This window comes from Saimiri boliviensis, chromosome X (assembly GCF_048565385.1).
Source record: "Saimiri boliviensis isolate mSaiBol1 chromosome X, mSaiBol1.pri, whole genome shotgun sequence".
Taxonomy (NCBI): Eukaryota; Metazoa; Chordata; class Mammalia; order Primates; family Cebidae; genus Saimiri; species Saimiri boliviensis.
In genome coordinates this window covers 135,800,627-135,820,140 of record NC_133470.1, presented here as the reverse complement: position 1 = coordinate 135,820,140, position 19,514 = coordinate 135,800,627, and the positions used below count along the sequence as shown (strand labels likewise).

Here is a 19,514-nt window from a genome sequence, read left to right as displayed (position 1 = left end):
TACAAATAGTTTAAATACCTTATCTTAGGAGTGATACTACACATAAACCATTTTTTATTAAAACATAGCCAAAGATGACAAATCTGCTTCAATATTACCAAAGGAAATCAGATTACATTTGGAATAAATAATCAACAAGCATTCAAGAATATGTAAGTATATAATTCAATCTTGCAAGTTACAGTCTATCTAAAAATATATAGGTAAGTAGTAGTTTGGAAAGAAATTTTAGCTATCTGCAATACAATGAGATTGATACTAGGGATTTTCTTACATATCAACTCACACAAGAAGATATTGACTTTGTTTCTTTAGATTATATGAGCCTAATCAAAGCCAATTAGAAAACTTTACACTTTTACTTTTCATTTAAGATATTTTACCTGGAATATTATTTTGAGTTTGTTGTAGATTTTGCTAAAAATATGATGTTGCATTTAATGTTATCAGTTAATGTTGTCAAACTCTTTGAAATGGAGAATTTCTGTGAGATCCCTGGTCTCCAAAACGTTCAGTAATACCTTCAAGTGAACACCCAGCGTATTCATATCTACACATATTCCAGAGCCAGTGTCTCTGAAAGAGATACAGATTCAGATCATTCCCACATCAGAGAAAGACATGCTTTAGTCTGTCTAGGATAGGCTGGTAAGAATCACCTTCTTTGTGTGTGTCAATTATTTATCACTTTTCCACCCAGAAGAAGGATTGTCCTGTTTCCCTCAAGCGTGTTAGTGTTTAGGGGTTTGTGTTCAAACATAAAGTTTGTTATAGCTAGGCTTTAGTAGCAGACTTGAATAAATTCACTTATATTTCCATTTATTTTTCCTGAGTAGAATCTGATTAGAAGAGGTAAAGAAACAAAGCAACTAGCTAATATGAAAGGTATGTTATTAAAGCCAGAATAAAATCTGAGTATTCTTGATTTCCATCTCAAAATAACTGATGTCTTTCCCAAGTTGAGAATGACCTGATCTGTTAAAAACAGGTCAACTCATCAATTCTGACCACATCTTCTGATGTGACAGAATTGCCTGTTTCATTTTTCTGATATCCTGGATGGGGTCAGAGTGTTGTTGTTCTTCAGAAAATTGATATATCATTGTATGGGAAACATTTGCTTGTGGTAGCAACAGTCTTGATGTTTGATCATGTTAGGTTTTATGAAGTGTTGATAGATTTAGCTCCAGACTTAAGAGTTACCTATCCATTCTGGGTGTGGTGGCTCAGGCCTGTAATTCCAGCACTTTGGGAGGCCGAGGCAGGCAGATCACTTGAGGTCAGGAGGTTGAGACCAGTGTAGCCAACATGGTGAAACCTGTCTCTACTAAAAATACAAAAATCAGCTGAGTGTGGTGGCATGCACCTGTAGTCCCAGCTACTCGGGAGGATGAGGGAAAAGAATCACTTGAACCTAGGAGGTAGAGGTTGCAGTGAGCCGAGATTGCACCACTGTTCTCCAGCCTGGGCGACAAAGCAAGAGTCCGTGAGACTTACCTACCCGGAGATCAACTGAGAATGCAGTAATCTCTAAAAGAAATCTTTCCTTTTTAATAGTCTAGAAATCATGTGGTAATATTAGTTTTTATAAGTGGTAGAACAGACTAATAAACAGTTTCAGCCATCTTTCTCCTAAGTCTCAGTTAAGAGTTTCTCCTCCATTGTGAAAGCTGCCTACATGTTGATGTCCTTAGACTCTAGGATCCACTAGAGACTCAGATATCGACACCAAATATGGCATTACCTTATAACACTCCAAACAGACTCCTGATTCATAATAGTCTGTGCTTTTGCCTAAAAACTTTATATATTAACGTGGATGTGTTTATTTGAAGATATGTTTAATATGGGCCATGAGGGCATTATGGTTAACCCAACTTGGGGCAGAGAGAATAAAAGCATTTTAGAATCCTTGTAATCCAAACTTGAAAGTAGAAACTTTACTTTAAAAAGCAAGATAATTTCTATTTTGATAGTGCCCCCAAAGGTTGAAGATTGTTCTTACAAGGACTCATATTGTTGCATAAAGTTGATAGTAAAATATCATTTATAATACGAATTCCATTGCCATTTGGTTAGGAAATAAAAAGTAACACATGTAGTAAGTGCTCAATAAATATACTTTGATTAACATTCAATTGTAAAAAAGTAGAAAGCATAAATCTTACATTGAAAGGATCATAGAACTCAAAACATAATATAATTATTTTGCAGTACATCTGAGTTATATCGTGATGTACTTTTTTAACCAAGTCAAAATTAATCAGGAGCTCTGAGAGAATCGTCCCTAAAAACAATGCTTTTTAAATAGAGGGTCAGAGGGATTTTCATATTTCTGGATTTCAAACTGCAGGTGGCTCTCTCGATCTTTCAGTTCTAACTTTAGGTTAAGGACTGCTTTTCTGCCTTCTTCCTGTCCTTGTTATATCCAGGCTATCAGACTTCCTGTTGAAACTCTGATAATTGTCTTATTATTGGATTGTAAGCAACGCCGCTTTTTCTCATATGTGGATAACAGTTTGTTTTTTTTTTCTCTTTTACAAAGTACATTGCTTTAAAAATGCCTCTAATTTGCCTTTGCATGTCTTGTGTCAGGAGTTGCTAAGTATCAATGACATTTTTGATAATGCTTGTAAAATATCGTATCAGTATTCTAGCATTATTTTAAAAGAAAAAACAAGTGATTCTAATCATTTTCCTTCCTCTCATTTTCTGGATAGCATTACTGTTTTATCTCATAATTTATTTTGTACATACCTGATACTATAGGAATTTTAGAAGTCCCAAAATAAATATGAAAACCTGTTGATACAACTTTAGGTGGAAACCTAAGCCGTATCTGTACTTTTATTCATTCTGATGGTTAAAGAAATTGCTGGATACCATTAAAGTATAGAGATACAAATATTTTTATAAATTATGTGCAGAAGTAAATTAGAAATCACATGGCTTATAGTGTAGATTCCTGAATTATCAATAATATCACTTCGTATTTTTATAAGCTGAAAAACTAATTCTTTCTTTTGCAAAGTAATAAGTTTATATGCAGCTACTACATTTCAAAATAATAGATGAATCTAAAATATGATGGGTGATAAAGTGCTAAAAAGGTACTTCTTATCGGTACTTATTTGTGTTACAATTGTAACACAGTTGTTACAACAGCCAAAAGATTGTTTGCAATAAAGACCTTATACTAAGACATTCATCAAATAATAAAATAGAACCTCAAGTGTATATTTCTATGTGATATGTGCCTTATAAATATGCTCTTAGTAGTGCTACGAAAAAGGCACAGATACCAAACTGACCTTAAAAATGGCACATGTGGCGTTAATGCAGCTGGGCTATTGTCTTGGAGATTCACAGAGGAGGCCTCCCAGGAATTATTTGTATGTTCCTTTTGTGTAAAGTTTTTGTCTGGAAAGTCGCTGTGCAAACAGTAGCTGTTCGATAGCACCTGCTTCTGTTGAGGGAGAGTGAGTCTTTTATTTGGAGAGCATCGGTAGCCATTTCATTCATTACCGCACAGTGGACTTACATAAAGAGCAGCATTCCAATGACGCCAAAAGAAACCAGAGCTTCTAACACACTGAGGCGCTTGTAAACATTGAATCTCCCTGTGTTTCTTTTTAAACTTTTCCTGCAGTTACATCCAGGTCTTTATTTTGAGGAAAAAAATAATTTATTTAGAACAATAACAAGAAAAGTTATGAACTGCAATTTTTAATTTAAAAAGCTGTATTATGTAAAATGCTGTGGCAATGTCATATGTAAGCTTGGTCATTTACATAATTATTACTTTAATCTTCTTAAGGCATTAGAAAATTAATTGCATTATAGAAGTTACGATGCCAAAATATTCCATAGAATATTTTTTTTTAATGGTCATGGAATTGTTTTCGGTGTGCCTATCGACCTAACATTTAAATAATTTTATTATTTTCATGGCTAGTCATCTTCAATATGATGTCAATATCCAGTGCATCTGCTACTTCCCAGCCTGTTCATTGACCCTTGCAGTGTGGTACCCATGCTTGTTACTCTACTGAAACTACTCTCTCTATTGCCTCTAGTTCCTACCTTCCAACCTTTTCTCTTAGCCATTTCTTATATTTCTTCATCTTTATATTTGACAGGAACTTTCTGATACACCTTCTCTTGGTTTTGGTTTTGTTTTTCAAGAAACCTGTACCCATTAGCCGTCAGTCATTCCTCATCTTCCATCCTCAAACCCCTAACCCTGTCAGTCACTAATCTATTTTCTGTTTCTATGTATTTGTCTATTCTGGACATTTTGTATGAGTGTAATTATGTAATCTGTGGACTTTTTGTCTGGCTCCTTTCACTTAGCTTATGCTTTCAAGGTTCATGTTGTAGCACCTATCAGTACATCATTCCTTTTTATGGTTGAGTAGTATTCTGTTGTATGATATACCATGGATTGTTTATCCATTCATCAGTTGATGGACATCTAGGTTGTTTCCACCTTTTGGCTGTTGCAAATAGTGCTGATATTAGTGTCCCTATACAAGTACTTGTTTGAATGTCTCTTTTCAATTCTTTTGGGTGTATGTTGGTATATATCTAGGAGTGGAATTGCTGGGTCCTATGGCGATTCTATGTTTAACATTCTGAGGAACTGCCAAACAGTTTTCCAAAGGAGCTGTACCATTTCACACGCCCACTAGCAATGTAAAAGGGTTACAGTGTTTCCACCTCATCTGCAACCCTTGGTATTGTCTGCTTTTAATGTTAGCCATCTTAGTAGATATGAGAGTATTAGAGTTTTATTTGCATTTCCCCAGTGGCTAATGATTTTGAGCATCATTTCATGTATTTATTGCCTATTTGTGTATCTACTTTGCAGAAATATCTGTTGAGATCCTTTACTCTTTTTATTTATTTATTTTTTTTTAATTTTGTGACAGGATCTTTCTCTGTCACCCAGGCTGGAGTGCAGTGGCACAATCTCAGCTCACTGCAACCTCCAACTCCTGGGCTCAAGTGATCCTCCCACTTCAGCCTCCCGAGTAGCTAGAATACAGGCATAAGCCACCACACCTGGATAATTTTTGTATTTTTTGTAGAGATGGTATTTTACCATGTTGCCCAGGCTGGTCTCCAATTCTTGGGCTCAAGTGATCCACCCGCCTCAGCTTCCCCTTTTACTCATTTTTAATGGGGTCATCTTTTTATCACTGAGTTGTTGCAAATATCATCTCCCATTATCTGGGTTGTGTTTTCATTTTTACAATAGTGTCTTTCGAAACACAAAAGTTTTAACTTTTATAAAGTTAAATTTATCTGTTTTCTCTTTTGTTGATTGTGCTTTTAGTGTCACATTTAATAAACTGTTGCCTAACCTAAGGTCACAAACATTTATACTGTTTTCCTCTAACAATTTCATTGTTTTAGCTAACTTCATTTTTTTTTTCTTGCATCATGACTATCCAGCGTTCCTGTACCATTTGTTGAGTCTATTCTATTTCATAATTGTCACCCTTATCCAAAATGCATCGACTCTAAGAGATTATTTCTGGATTTTCATTTTTATTCCATCGAAGTGTATGTCTGTCTTTATGGCTGTCTGTCTGTATGTCTGTCTCAATGTCTTGATTACTATAGATTTGTAGTAAGTTTGGAAATTGGCAAGTGTGAGTCCTCTACTTTTTTCTTCTTTTGATTTATGCTAACCTACTTATCCTTCTGCTTTTTTATGATGATCAGCTTTTCTTCCTACTAGTTTCTGGCTCAGGTTCCCTTTTAACATTCTTCAATGGTTTCCATTACAGCAAGCACCACCATGGCCTTCTCTGATGGTTTCATATGATCCCATTTTCTTCACTTAGAAAAATATTCACAGAGTCACAAATCCTGTCTAATTAATTCCTATTTATTTGCTGAGGAAATGGAGGAAAATGTCAAAAATCTTACCACCTCTGTGTTGCCCACTTAACATCATTCAAATCGGCAGCCGAACCATAGAGGAGACTCAAGTAGTAGGCATGGAGAAGAGAAGTTTTTGAGAAATCCTCAAAAGGTATAAATAACCTGATTATTACTGATAGAAAAATAACTGGGTACCTGAGAGAACAATAAAACAAGTATTTTGCTATAATTTGGCAAAAATTATAATCACTGCTATTTTATCGTTTTTTCTACTAATTGGATGGGTATGTTTAAGAAGAGTATGACAAAATATCATTTTAGTTGAAAATGCTAAAGCATGATACAAATATTTTTGATGGTTTTGTTATACTTACTAGTAATCTGACAATATTATGCATATATGTACCATGACTTCTTGTGGGATATAAGTATATTTGGCAGCAAGGGGAAATATACAAATCCCAAGTATGAAGAGCTCGTATTTTTGCACTCATATTTTCAGAATAACTTTAGTGTTTCCCCTTGTGTTTCTCATGCGTGTTTCAAATCACCCTATTCAATTTTCCTATCCCTGATTTAGATATAATGTACTGTATGTATCTAATCTGTCATCAATTTCATTTTTAAGTAGAAAATTACATTAACCTCTGTGGATTTTTAGTGAAGTGTTTTTTGTGGCACTATGAAAACACAATAGTGTAAATTGTGCCATGATGGTATAGCTAATCATTCAAAACTGGGTCATGGCTTAAATTTTAGTGAGTAGAAGAATATGGTTGAACTCATTGTAATCCAGCTCTACTGACGGAATTTGATGGTGTGATGTCTCACAGAAAGTTCTCTGCTCCCAGACATGGGTCCCTCGGCTTCCTGCCTCAGAAGCACAGCAGCAGGCATAGTTGGAAGGTAAAGAACTTCCCTAAGGATGCCCCTTCCAAGGCATTCCACCTTACAGCCTTTCTGGGATACAAGGCTGGCATGGCCCACATCGTGAGGGAAGTCAACAGGCCAGGATCAAGGTGAACAAGAAGGAGGTAGTAGAGGCTGTGACCATTGCAGAGACACCACCCATGGTGGCTGTGGGCATTGTGGGCCATGTGGAAACCCCTCAAGGCCTCTGGACCTTCAACCTGCAAGGCTGTCTTTGCTGAGCACATCAGCAATGAGTGCAAGAGGCGGTTCTATAAGAACTGACATAAATTTAGGCAGGCCTTTACCAAGTACTGCAAGAAATGGCAGCTAGAGAAGGAGTTCAGCAGCATGAAGAAGTACTGCCAAGTCATCAGCGTTATTGCCCACACTCAGACATGCCTGCTTCATCTGCGTCAGAAGGCCCACCTAATGGAGATCCAAGTGAACAGAGGCACCGTGGCTGAGAAGCTGGACTGGGCCCACAAGAGGCTCGAGCAGCAGGTACCTGTGAACCAAGTGTTGGGGCAGGACAAGATGATCGACATCATTGGGGTGACCAAGGACAAAGGCTACAAAGGGGTCACCAGTCATCAGCACGCCAGGAAGCTGCCCGCAAGACCCAATGAGGCCGGTGCAAGGTGGCCTGCATTGGGGCATGGCATCCTGCCTATGTGGCCTTCTCTCTTGCACACGCTGGGCAGAGAGGCTACCATCACTGCACTGAGATCAATAAGAATATCTATAAGATCAGCCAGGGCTGCCTTGTCAGGAATGGCAAACTGATCAAGAACAGTGCCTCCACTAATTATGACCTGTTTGACAAGAGCATCAACCCTCTAGGTGGCTTTGTCCACTATGGTGAAGTGACCAATGACTTTGTCATGCTGAAAGGCTGTGTGGTGGGAACAAAGAAGCCAGGGCTCATCCTCTGCAAGTCCTTGCTGGTGCAGACCAAACAGCGGGCTCTAAAGAAGATTGACCTCAAGTTCATTGACACCACCTCCAAGTTTGGCCAGGGCCGCTTTTAGACCATGGAGGAGAAGAAAGCATTCATGGCACCACTCAAGAAAACCGAATTGCAAAGGAAGAAAGAACTTAATGCCAGGAACAGATTTTGCAGCTGGTGGGGTATAAATAAAAGTTATTTTCCACTGAAAAAATAAAAAATATATATAATTGTAATCCAGTAATACTTTAGAGACGTGCCTTTACTTGCCACATTTTTGAGCCTTGATTTGATTTCCAGTTTAGTTTAACAAATTGCTTTACTCAGGACTTTAAAATATCTGTCCAGCTCATTAGTTGTTACTTCTTTTACCCTTTTTATACTTGTTCTGGCTTTTCAAGGCTCACTGATTAACCATCCTTTGCAGCATTTCTCAGCCTTAGTGTGTCAGCTGAAGTCATACTACTTAGGGGGATTTTAGATATTTGTTATAAGTGATGTCCATGGGTGACTTTAGGGGAGCCATTTACGTATGGAGGCCAGTGGCTATTGGAGCCTGACAGGCGGTCTCCATAACTAGTTTTCATCAGAATGCAAAATGATAAAATTTTGAGGAATAGCCTTATGCATTCATTAAAACCTATGGGGGGAACACCCTACACTGTCATAATATAATATGGAATGTTGGAAAAATAATGGAAAAATCTATAATCCTATAAACTTTACAGCCTACCCTGATGCACAAAAGGTGTTTATTATAGCATAATATGTTCCCATCTTTTGTTCAAGCATCATTCCGTCAGGGGAATGCCCACTGTATTTAATCTTGTTAATAGGATGTTAATTGCAAGTGGTAGTTCCTTTTCTGCTTTCTTTAGTCAATTCACATTTATTAAATGCATACTTATTTTCTAGGCACTGTGCTGAATGCTAGGGATGCATAAATAAGACTCTGTCCTCGGGGAACCCAAGGATAGTGGGGAAGATAGATAGGTGATCAATTATTATCATAGAATGTGTAAATGCCAGAAAAGAGGAGTAGGGTATTGCAGGACCACAGAGGAGAGACATTCACTGAACTCAGAGGAAGGGAAGTAAGCAAGAATTCCTGATAGATGTTGATGCCAGGTCTGAATTTCAAAGTAAGAATGGGAATTAGCCAATTGAAAACGGCTTGCAGTAGCAAGGAATTCTAGACACAGTAAGAGTACAAAATGAGGCATGTGTTAAAGTTTGAGAAATTGTGGCGTTTTCAAGAAACTCTAAGCTGTTTGGTGTAAGTGATAGGTAGTGTACTGTTCGGGAAATTGGTAAGAAATGAGGGCATAAAGGGATGACATTACCTACTCATTAATGGCCTAGCTTGCACTATTTAGGAGTTTAGATTTTATTCTAAAGCAAACGTGAAATGATAATATGTTAAGCAGAGAAGTACCATTGTCAGATTAAGTAACTATAAAGATCACTCTGATTATGGTCTGAGAGACGTTTGGGACCTGAGTGGGATGAAGAAGGGGCCATTTGGCCTTGAGGCAGAGACTAGTCTGGAGTTCATTGCAACAGAAATTGAGGCAAGGCGTTGCACGTGTCCTAAAGTAGTGAGAATAAGAGCTTTGCACGTATTCTGTATATATATGGAAAGTATAAAATTTGGTTTTAGAACTTGATAAGGGCGATTATTTTACATTACTGAAATTACTAAATTATGGTTCTGTTTCCTAAATTTGTCCTTGTCATTTTGATTAGAATTTGGAGTGTCGGTTAGGCAATTTCATGCCAAATCTTTGAACCGTTCAGTTTAATGCTACCAGATAGCTATTAATAATAATAGCCATTATCCGTAGGCTTTTTTTCTATTGTAATTTCCCTAATTTTTAAGCTCTTGTAGGGGCTGGTATATTACCTCCTACCTCTTTTTATATCTATTACTGCTATGCTCCACTTAAAAAAAGCACTCAAGTCCACAAATCTTAGTGTAAAGGAAGTATTTGAAAGAGATTATCTCAATTACAAAAGAACTTGCATAAGTTTCCTGGAATATTTTTAAAAGAGTATATTATGAAAACTTAATTTTATTTGCCCTCTTTGCCTAAAGAATGTACTGCTTTGTTTCAGAGAGTCTCACTTGTATCACTAACTACTTTGGCTCTTTTAAGTTTTCAGTTTTCCTCAAATAATTCAGTATCTCTATAGGGACCATTAACTGTTTACTTTACACAACCACTTACTAAAGATGTGGTCTAGGGTCTAGGCCAGGCACAGTTGCTCACGCCTGTAATCCCAACACTTTGGGAGGCCGAGGTGGGCGAATCATGAGGTCAGGAGACTGAGACCATCCTGGCTAACACGGTGAAACCCCTTCTCCACTAAAATACAAAAAATTAGCTGGGCATGGTGACGTGCACCTATAGTCCCAGCTACTTGGGAGGCTGAGGCCGGAGAATCGCTTGAACCCGGGAGACAGAGGTTGCAGTGAGCTGAAATTGTGTCACTGCACTCTGCCTGGGCAACAGAACGATACAATGCCTCAAAAAAAAAAAAAAAAAAAAAGAAAGAAAAGACCTGGTCTATTCAAAGGACTATAATTCTAAATAAGACAGGTATGATGCCCTTAAGGAACATGTGTAAACTATTGTATGGTATCCTTCCCAAAGGTTCTGGATTCTGTATTTCTAAAGTCTCAAATTCACTGCTAGCCATCCACAAAAAGGTTGCTTCTTTTTCTGGTAGAAAAACAATCCCTAATATGCTATAAGAAATTTGTTGAGAATATTTGATCTTCAGATATAGTTAGGTTTCCATAGATATATCTAGATTAGATAGCTATTCCATGTCAAGAAATAAAAATATTAGATTTTTATGAGCAAGATTAGCAAACAATTAAAATCAGTTCCCAACTTTAAATGTTTGAAATCCTCACATTCACAGTGTACTTATTTTCCTAAGTAAGATAACAGCATCAGAGATCAGATAGATGCCAGATCTAATAAACTAAGTCAGCTGCATTAGAATGCTAGTAAATGTCTTTTTGAAAGGTCATATCCATTAGTTCTTCTGTTGCTCTCCTTGTAGGAATTTTTTCCCCTGTTTCTTGCTCTCTCTTATTCTGAAAATGGTCATAGCTTACTTTTAACCAAATAGAGAACTTTATGAATTATTTAAAGTCTCTGTATTTATGCAAAACAAAGCAATAGAGAATGTCTAAATAGTATAACAACATAAGTAAACACTTTCTTTAAAGATGTTTGAAAGAAAAGAGCTGGAAAGCCAAACTTACTGTCACAGGATTTGTAAATTCCCTCAGGTTAAGTTACTTTGTGTTACATATTAGTAATTTTTTTTAAAGAGTTACTGCATCAATGTAAATTTTCAAACTCTGAAACAAACTATATATGTTTCATCTATATCTTGATGATGATAAAGTTATGTGTAGATATTAATTACAAGCATCCTCAAAGGAAAATACACACTGGTATAAAGGGCCAATGTGATTTTAACTTGCTCTTTTGATGATGACTTCTAATATTTCATGTCTATGTTGTTCTAGTAATTGGCATGAGGGAACTGCCCTGCCAGCTGGGAATGTCTTACTATATTTTAAGTTATTGATAATGTAACAGAGATTTTGAATTTAAAACATACAAATTCTGAAATCATTATTTTTTTTATTTTTTTTTGTAGAGCAGACATTGTTAGTGTATTCATTTCTTTTTTACTGTGACATTGTTTTATGAATTAAACTTAATAATGACAAGTAGTTTTACTACTGCTAAACATGAAAAACAAAAGGATCCAGATGTTGCCAGATAGGATTTGGTCAGACTTTTTTGTTTATAGAAATTAGTATTTTTAAGTCAATAAAAAATATGTGTTGCAACAAGCATTGCAGTCCACTTTTATTATTATGTATGTAGATGATTAACAGTTTAAATCATATTGTGAGTAGAAATGTATGTGTGATATAGATTGATCTTTAAAATAATCTACATGGTATATACAGGACACATTTTTTTTTAATGTTGTTAGCCTAAGGTTCCAAAAAATAGGAGAGTGAAAATCAATGTGGAATTGTCAAGTCTGCAAAATATCTTACCTTGGGATTATACAGGACTCGTTCTGAAAGAAAAGTCAAAAACTTCATCCTGCAGCAATGTTCTTTCATGACTTAGGACTAGAAGAAAGAGAGAAATGAAACTACTGCCATGTAACAATTTAAAAATTAATCCATTCTTGAGACCCCTGCACCATTGTGTTCTTTTAACGTAACCTCCTCTTTTCTCTTATAAAAAACTGGATTCAGAACATTATAGTTCAGGAAGAATATATCACTATTGTAACTAGTGAACACTCTGTTACTTAATTTTTTAAAAAGTGTGTGTGTATGTGTATTGGGTACAGTAATCTAGGAAGAGTCTCTGTATAACAGTGAGCATGGTATTTTGTAGACATTGTTGGTCTCAGAGGCCCCCATTAAAAAGAGTAAGAGTTGCTACTTCTCAAACCCTGTCAGATACTAGGCATATTACCTGCATGCACAATGGAGGGATTGAGGATACCAGTCCACCTTTGTGATAACCTTGTTTATACACTTACAAAACATACCGGCTACTGTATGCATGATTTCTACCACACTACCACAGCTTTGCTTGTAAGATTTTGTAAGAAATACACAAGAGGAAGGAATCATAGGCCTTGGATTCTGAAATGTCTAATTCAGTCCCAGTGATGCAGTGCTCAAATGAACTATAACAGATTTAATGAGCAATCCAGGACAGAGACACATGTACTGGACACACTAGGGAAAGAGATTACGTGTACAGGGACTAATTAGCATGAAATATGAATACATTCATATAAGTAGTCTTGATCTATGGGACACCTTCATTATTGGGAATGATTTTTGCATGAAGTTAATGAAGAGAAATTCAGGAGTTATGCTGTATAAAGAATTTTAAAATAGTGTTTTAACTTTTTGATTCTGCAAAGTCTCAATTTCTGGAGCAAAAAAAGAAATTGTATATCATGAAATAGTATGAGCAAATGAATGTGAATCTATTTTCTACAGAGTTTAAAATACAACAAGGTAGGGAATAGTCGCTATCCTTCATATAACTGATTAATCAACAAATAGTTTGACTTCAATCTCTTGAATTAGATATGAGCAAGATATCACTTTGATATTTTAAAAAAGGGAATCTGGTCATAGCGTATTCTAGAATATATACCTCTAGCCAGACAGTTGAAAGGCTTAGATTCAGTTTGTTGGGTGTTACAAGCGTCTTTACCAAAGAAATCGGTCTTAAAGCAGGATTTAGAGAAAGAATAGATTTCAGCTGGGAGTGGTGCTTCATGCCTGTAATCCCAGCACTTTGGGAGGCTGAGGTGGATGGATTGCTTGAGCCCAGGACTTTGAGACCAGCCTGGACCACGTGGCAAAATCCTGTCTCTACAAGAAATACAAAAATTGGTCAAACATGGTGGCATGTGCCTGTGGTGCCAGCTACTTGAGAGGCAAAAATGGGAGGATCTCTTGAGACCCTGTCTCCAAAAAAGAAAGAAAGAAAGAAAAAAGATTGTATTTGTTTTAAGTTTGGTTAAGGGTTATGGGAAAAGGAACCAAAGAAGTGATAAGAAGAACAATATTTGAAAAAAGATGTAAGTCAGACTGAAAAAATTTCAGGATCATAATATTAATTTGAATGTTAGACACTTTATTCCATGTAAACAACAGTTTTAATTTTGAGCTTTGAAATTTAACATGTAAAAACCTAGAATTTAAAAGTACTTTTGATAAGTGTTAAACATTTGAAATTTGAGAAATTAAGCTGATTTTTACCAGTCCCCTTCAAAAAGTGCAACATTGGATTGCTTAAATATATGGCCAGATTTGTGTAAAATATACAATTAATATTATTTTATTTTGTATCTGACTTCAATGCATTTTTATGTGCTTCCTGTTTGTGGACATCTTAAAAACTGCTACAGAAGTCAATATTCTTTAAAAATTCAGTAATTTAGAGGTGTGACATTAGAACAATAATAGCTTAAGTGATTGATAAACTTATTTTATAGATTATTTGCAAGAAATAGGACATGTTCTATGTAAGCTAATTGGATTACTTGCCATCTAGCAGAAAAATTGGCACTGTATGGCATTTATGTTCAGTGTTATCATGGTTGCCCGTGGTACTGAACTCACACCTTTATATATGTAAAACGTGTGTAAGTGGAGCAAGGAGTTAGTGGGGCTGGTAATCAGAATAGAATAGGAATAGGAATAAATTTAGAAGTGACCGTCATTCTTTCTGTCCCAGCTTCGAACAAGTCAAAATGCACATGATTTTGTTCATTCCATTATCAGGGCACCTTTTGAGAGAGAGAGTTGATTGACATAAGATGGGTCGTAAATCAGACTAATTCTTTATGTGACTACTCTTTGCTTTATGGGAACATGTTTAACATTAGGGACGTAAACTTCAGAGAGGTGCAGTAGGTAGATGACTAGCGCTAAAACAGCAGAAGACACTTTCTGAGTATTGAGCATTCAAATTGTGCTAAAAAATGTGCTGGATGAATTGGCCTAAGTCTCCTCGTTTAATTCCAGCAGATTCCTTGTAAGATATAGGTAGTATTTTTTTTTTTAATCTTACGTTTGTAGTTGAAGAAACAAAGGTTTAAGGAGCTAAGTATTTTGCTTGAAGTTACACAACTTTAAGCGGTAGATCCATTATTCAAATCTGAACCATTCATACAATGTATACCTCATTTAATTTAATAACATATTATTCTTAAACATTGAGAATAACAAAGGTTCCTTTTGAATCAGGTTTTCTATTTAGGCAATAAGATGGCTCCATTTCATCTTTTGTATACCTCACTGTAGTACTGCTTTGAGGAAATCACACTGGGCTTTCGGCTGGTTAGATCTCAGACATGTATGTATATTTATCTCCTGCTGCCTCTTCAGGCACATTTTGCTCTTGCAAATGCCTGAAATCTGGCCTGTACGTCCTCTGTTATTGTAGGTTCCACAAAATAGGATCTCTTCCTTCCAGCAAGCATTGCCTTGGGAGATATTTTCATGTTTCCTTTTGTGTTCATTCGTGGTATGTAGGTTCATTTTAAACCATTTAGGAAGCATAAGAGACTTTAAAAAGGTCTCTTGACTTTATATCACACAATTGCAATGCCCAACGTTAACATTTTGTTTATTTTGCTATATATATTCTTTCCGTGTTGGTTTCTCTATGTCTGCCGTTTTTTGTTTTTGACTGTGTATCCTTATATTTTTATAAGTCGTTTATTTTGATGTGTAGTATATACTGTAACTTGCTTTTTGAACCTAATATTTATTCTTGGAACATAAACTGATATTCCGCAAATACATGATTTTATTGATTCTATAAAACTCTTTTGTAAGAATATACCATGATTTATTATTATTATTAAAATTTCAATAGCTTTAAGGGTAAAATTGGTTTTGGATTACATAGATAAATTATATAGCAGTAAAGCCTGGACTGTTAGTGTACCTGATTTTTCAGCCTGCACTCTTCTACCAGCCTGCCCTCTTCCGAGTCTCCAGTGTTGATTATCCCACTCTGCATGTCCCTGTGTACCCGTAGTTTAGCTCCTACTTTTAAGTGATAATATGTAGTATTTAATTTTCCTTTCCTGAATTACTTCACTTAGGATAGTGGCCTCCAGTTGCATCCAAAATGCTGCAAAAGACATTATCTTGTTCTTTTTGATGGCTGAGTAGTATTCCATGCACACACACACAGACACATACCCACCCACCCCACATTTTCTTTATCCACTCATCAGTTGATGGTCACTTAGGATGGTTACATATCTTTGCAATTGTGAATTGTGCTGCAATAAACATGCAAGTGCAGGTATCTTTTCGATATGACTTCTTTTCCTCTGAGTAGATACCCACTAGTAGAATTGTTGGATCAAATCATAGATCTACTTTTAATTCTTTAGAAAATCTCCATACTGTTTTCCATAGTTGTTTTACTAATTTACATTCCCACTGGCAGTGTAAAAGTATTCCCTTTGTACCACATCCATGCCAGCATCTTTTTTTTTTTTTTTTTTTTTTACTTTTTAATAATGGCCATTCTGACTGGGATAAGGTGGTTATCTCATTGTCGCTTTAATTTTCATTTTCCTGATGATTAGTGATGCTGATCATTTCTTTATATGTTTCTTGGCCACTTGTGTATGTTTGAAAAATATCTGTTCATGTCATTTGCCCACTTTTCAACAGGTTCATTTATTCTTTCTTGCTGATTTGTTTATTTACTAAGATTTATTTATTTCCTTCTTGTTGGGTATTTAGATTGTTTCAAATTATTTGATATTATACCACATAGAATAGTCTTATATATAAATATTTTTATAAATTTATTATTGAAATTACTGGTGGAAGGATATGAGTTATTTTGAACTCTTGCTATGTATTGCAAAGTTGTTTCTGAAAGGCTTTCTAATTTAAATTCCTACCAGCCATATGTGAGTAGCAGTCATAAAGAACATTCACAAATACTGAGTGGCATGATTTTTAAAAATAATATATTTGTTAAATTGATGGGTGAAAAACTATCTTATTGTTTTTATTCATATTTATTTGCTTACTCATTATGTTTAAATAGCTTTATTACATATTGACCATTTGCTTTTCTTTCCCTAATTTTTGTTTATATAGTTTTATTCATTTTTGTTTTACAGGGATCATATGTTTCTTATTTCTTTAAATATCTTTATATGTTTATATTAATCCATTATTACTTTTTTTGTTTGTTTGTTTGCAGTTTGCAGTTTTTTCCCGTTTTAAGTTTTTTTGTTGTTTAAAATTGGTGGGACCATTGAAACTAGAATTTCCCTTTTAGATAAAAAATTTAACATTAGTTACTTCAGGGAAACAGAGAAGAGTATAGTAGTTGTGATAGGGACTCAAGAAATTATACAAGTAGTGCTATTTGTTATCGTTGGCTTCCATTCAAATGGAGCTAGATTTGTTATTTTCATGTTTCTCTTCCTGAGTCTCCATTTGTGACAGTCTTTTGGCAGAATTTCAGTCCACTTCTAACTTTTATACTTGCGCTTGGAGCCCAGCCAGCGTCTCCTGCTTTTTGGGAGGAGCTCGGTGTCATCGTACATCTCTTGGCTTGAATGTCTTGGCGCAATACATGGAAGATATTCAAGTTTCCTGAGACTTAAGTGGGTCATAGCTCTCTAACAAAACTGAATCATTTCACATCTGAAAGTGGCTTTAAAGATCGTTGTTTAAAAATTTCACCATGTAGATGAGTCAAATCCAGAGACATTGCTTTCGCTTGCTTTCTCAGGCACACACTTTACTGAAGAGTGGTAAGCTCAGTTGATTTCCTGATAACTACAGTATACGGTAGAGACTTTGTTGTTATTGATCTCATTTACATATTTAATTCCTACTCTGCATATGATAATATTTTCCTGATTTAATAAACCAGGCGTGATTTCTTATTTCATGATTTATTGTGTTATTTTGGTTTTTCTTGTTCACAAACTTTGTAGGATGAGATTTGGCAAATAACTACCCTTGAGGGTTTTTTTTTTTCCATATGGTGATATCTGTAGTAGTCTGTCTAAGGCATTATTATGAAAGACATTTATTAAACACATTTACATATTACCATAGTGAAATAAAAGAAACTGCTTTTCCATTTACATAACTTAACAAAGTGTGTCTCAGTCTGTTTGAGTACTACCTAACTTTTAGATCTCTCAACAGTTTTGCCCAGCCATCATTTCTCAGCTTGGGATGGTGTACGTGTTTTCGGGTAGAAACATATTCCCACCTGACCTGACAAAACTGTAGCTAATGTCATCAGATGTCAGGGCTTTGAACAAGCCTGCTTGTGGGTGGTTTATCTTTTCCAGTGATTTGAGACTTGTGTTGTATTGAATGTACTTTGAATTTCATGTATATCTCTGCTCTATTAGTCTGTATTTGGGTTGTTTTGAATGGTTTTTATTTTAATATGTAGATTGATACATTTTTGTATATATTGCTGGAGGGGCTTTTGCACAGCTACATTTTAGAAATCAAAATAATAACTAATACATATGTTGTTCATTGTTTTTCTCCTCTTTTGATGACTAAACTTTCATTGAAAATGTTAGTAACATTTCTTTATTTTTATTTTAACTATTTTAAAAAATAATAATAATAAACATTTAGCTTTTTAGCCAGGCCTAGTATTTTCCAATTTGAATAGGTACTGTATATTTTTTAAATAGACTTTATTTTGTAGACCAGTTTTATTCTTACAGAAAAATTATGCAGAAATCTCAGAGATCCCATTTACTTTTTCTCTTCTTCAGAATTTCCCACATTATTAATATCTTGCATTAGAGTGGTACGTTTATTACTATTGACGAAACAATATTAATAAATTATTATCCTTAAAGTCCATAGTTTAAGCCATGATTCAGCTTTCGTGTTATAGAGTTCTATGGGTTTAACAAATGTCTTGTCTACTATATACTGAAATGTGACTTATCCTTTGATGACAGTATAATCATCTCTTATATGCTTCATTTATTCATTTCATATATTTTTGCCAGTAGCTATTTATTGAGTACTTCCTGTGGTAGGCATTCTTACAGATGCTGTAGGAAATCGTCAACTTATGCACACCCGATGATGAGGTAATTTGTGAGAAAAGCCTTTAGAAGGGAATAACCTTTGCTGACAGAATGGTATGATAACTAGCTGATTACCGGCTTAAAATTTCTACTTGTGAAGTGTTTCTCTCAGTTCAGATAGGAGTAGCATGTTCCAACTATGCGTCAAACATTTATTTGCAGAGAATTGGAGTATGGGTGCTATGTTAACTGGTGGCTGTGCTGGACATTTCTTTATATCTTCCCTACTTTTGTTTGTGATGGATATTTCTTTATATCTTCCCTATTAGAAGTTGTCAGAGGCATTCAAGAAAAGCAGTATCTTTCCTTGTAACTAACTATTCTGGGAGAGTGTAAGCCAATGGGAAATTTTGACTTAATGAATTTCCCATTATAAACTTTCTGCATTAAATCTGTTGATATGTCAAAAAAATTGTAATATTTACGTATCTTTGATGAGGAAAACAGGGTTGATTTTTTTTTTTTTTTGCCTGAACCAAGCATTCCAAATGAATAAATACCAGTAGAAATGAAGAGCATAAATAGAAGACAATAGGAAGACTTGATTGAGTTAATTCATCTTCTTTTCTGGTTATGTCATTCCTTTTCTCTTTGGTTGTAAGATTATACATTGACTAGCTAGTGGTGATGCCATCAGGCTAGGCATTAGTATAAGTTTTTGGTAGGTTCTTATATTATCTGCCAACTTTTACTGTTGCAGAGGTTATTTATTATTATTTTTTCTAACAGTTTAATTGAGAGTATATGATCTGAAGCCAGAATATCTGAGTTTAAATCCTGGCTGCCATGCATCCAGGGGAAGGTGTCTTAACTTCTCTAAATCTCAGTTTCATCTGCCATTATAATAATATTTTTCTTATATGGATGTTAGTATGATTAAATAGGATGATGTGCATGAAAACCAGTGCTATTAATCACTGATTAGAATTCGTTGTGACAATAACGGTGATTGTATTGTAAGAGACCAAGTTGAAGTTCTTCTTTTTTTTTTTTTTTTCTTTTTTCCTGAGACGGAGTTTCGCTCTTGTTGCCCAGGCTGGAGTGCAATGGCGCGATCTCGGCTCAC

At 35.3% G+C, this 19,514-nt stretch overlaps 1 protein-coding gene and 1 pseudogene across 5 annotated transcripts in view; both read left to right on the top strand.

The window, feature by feature from the left end:
- Positions 1 to 19,514, top strand: part of DIAPH2 (diaphanous related formin 2) — a 914,837-nt gene that overhangs the window by 328,603 nt on the left and 566,720 nt on the right. The gene's annotated exons all lie outside the window — the stretch shown is intronic.
- The window catches only part of LOC141582880 (large ribosomal subunit protein uL3 pseudogene), a 32,301-nt pseudogene extending 12,787 nt beyond the window's left edge, over positions 1 to 19,514 (top strand).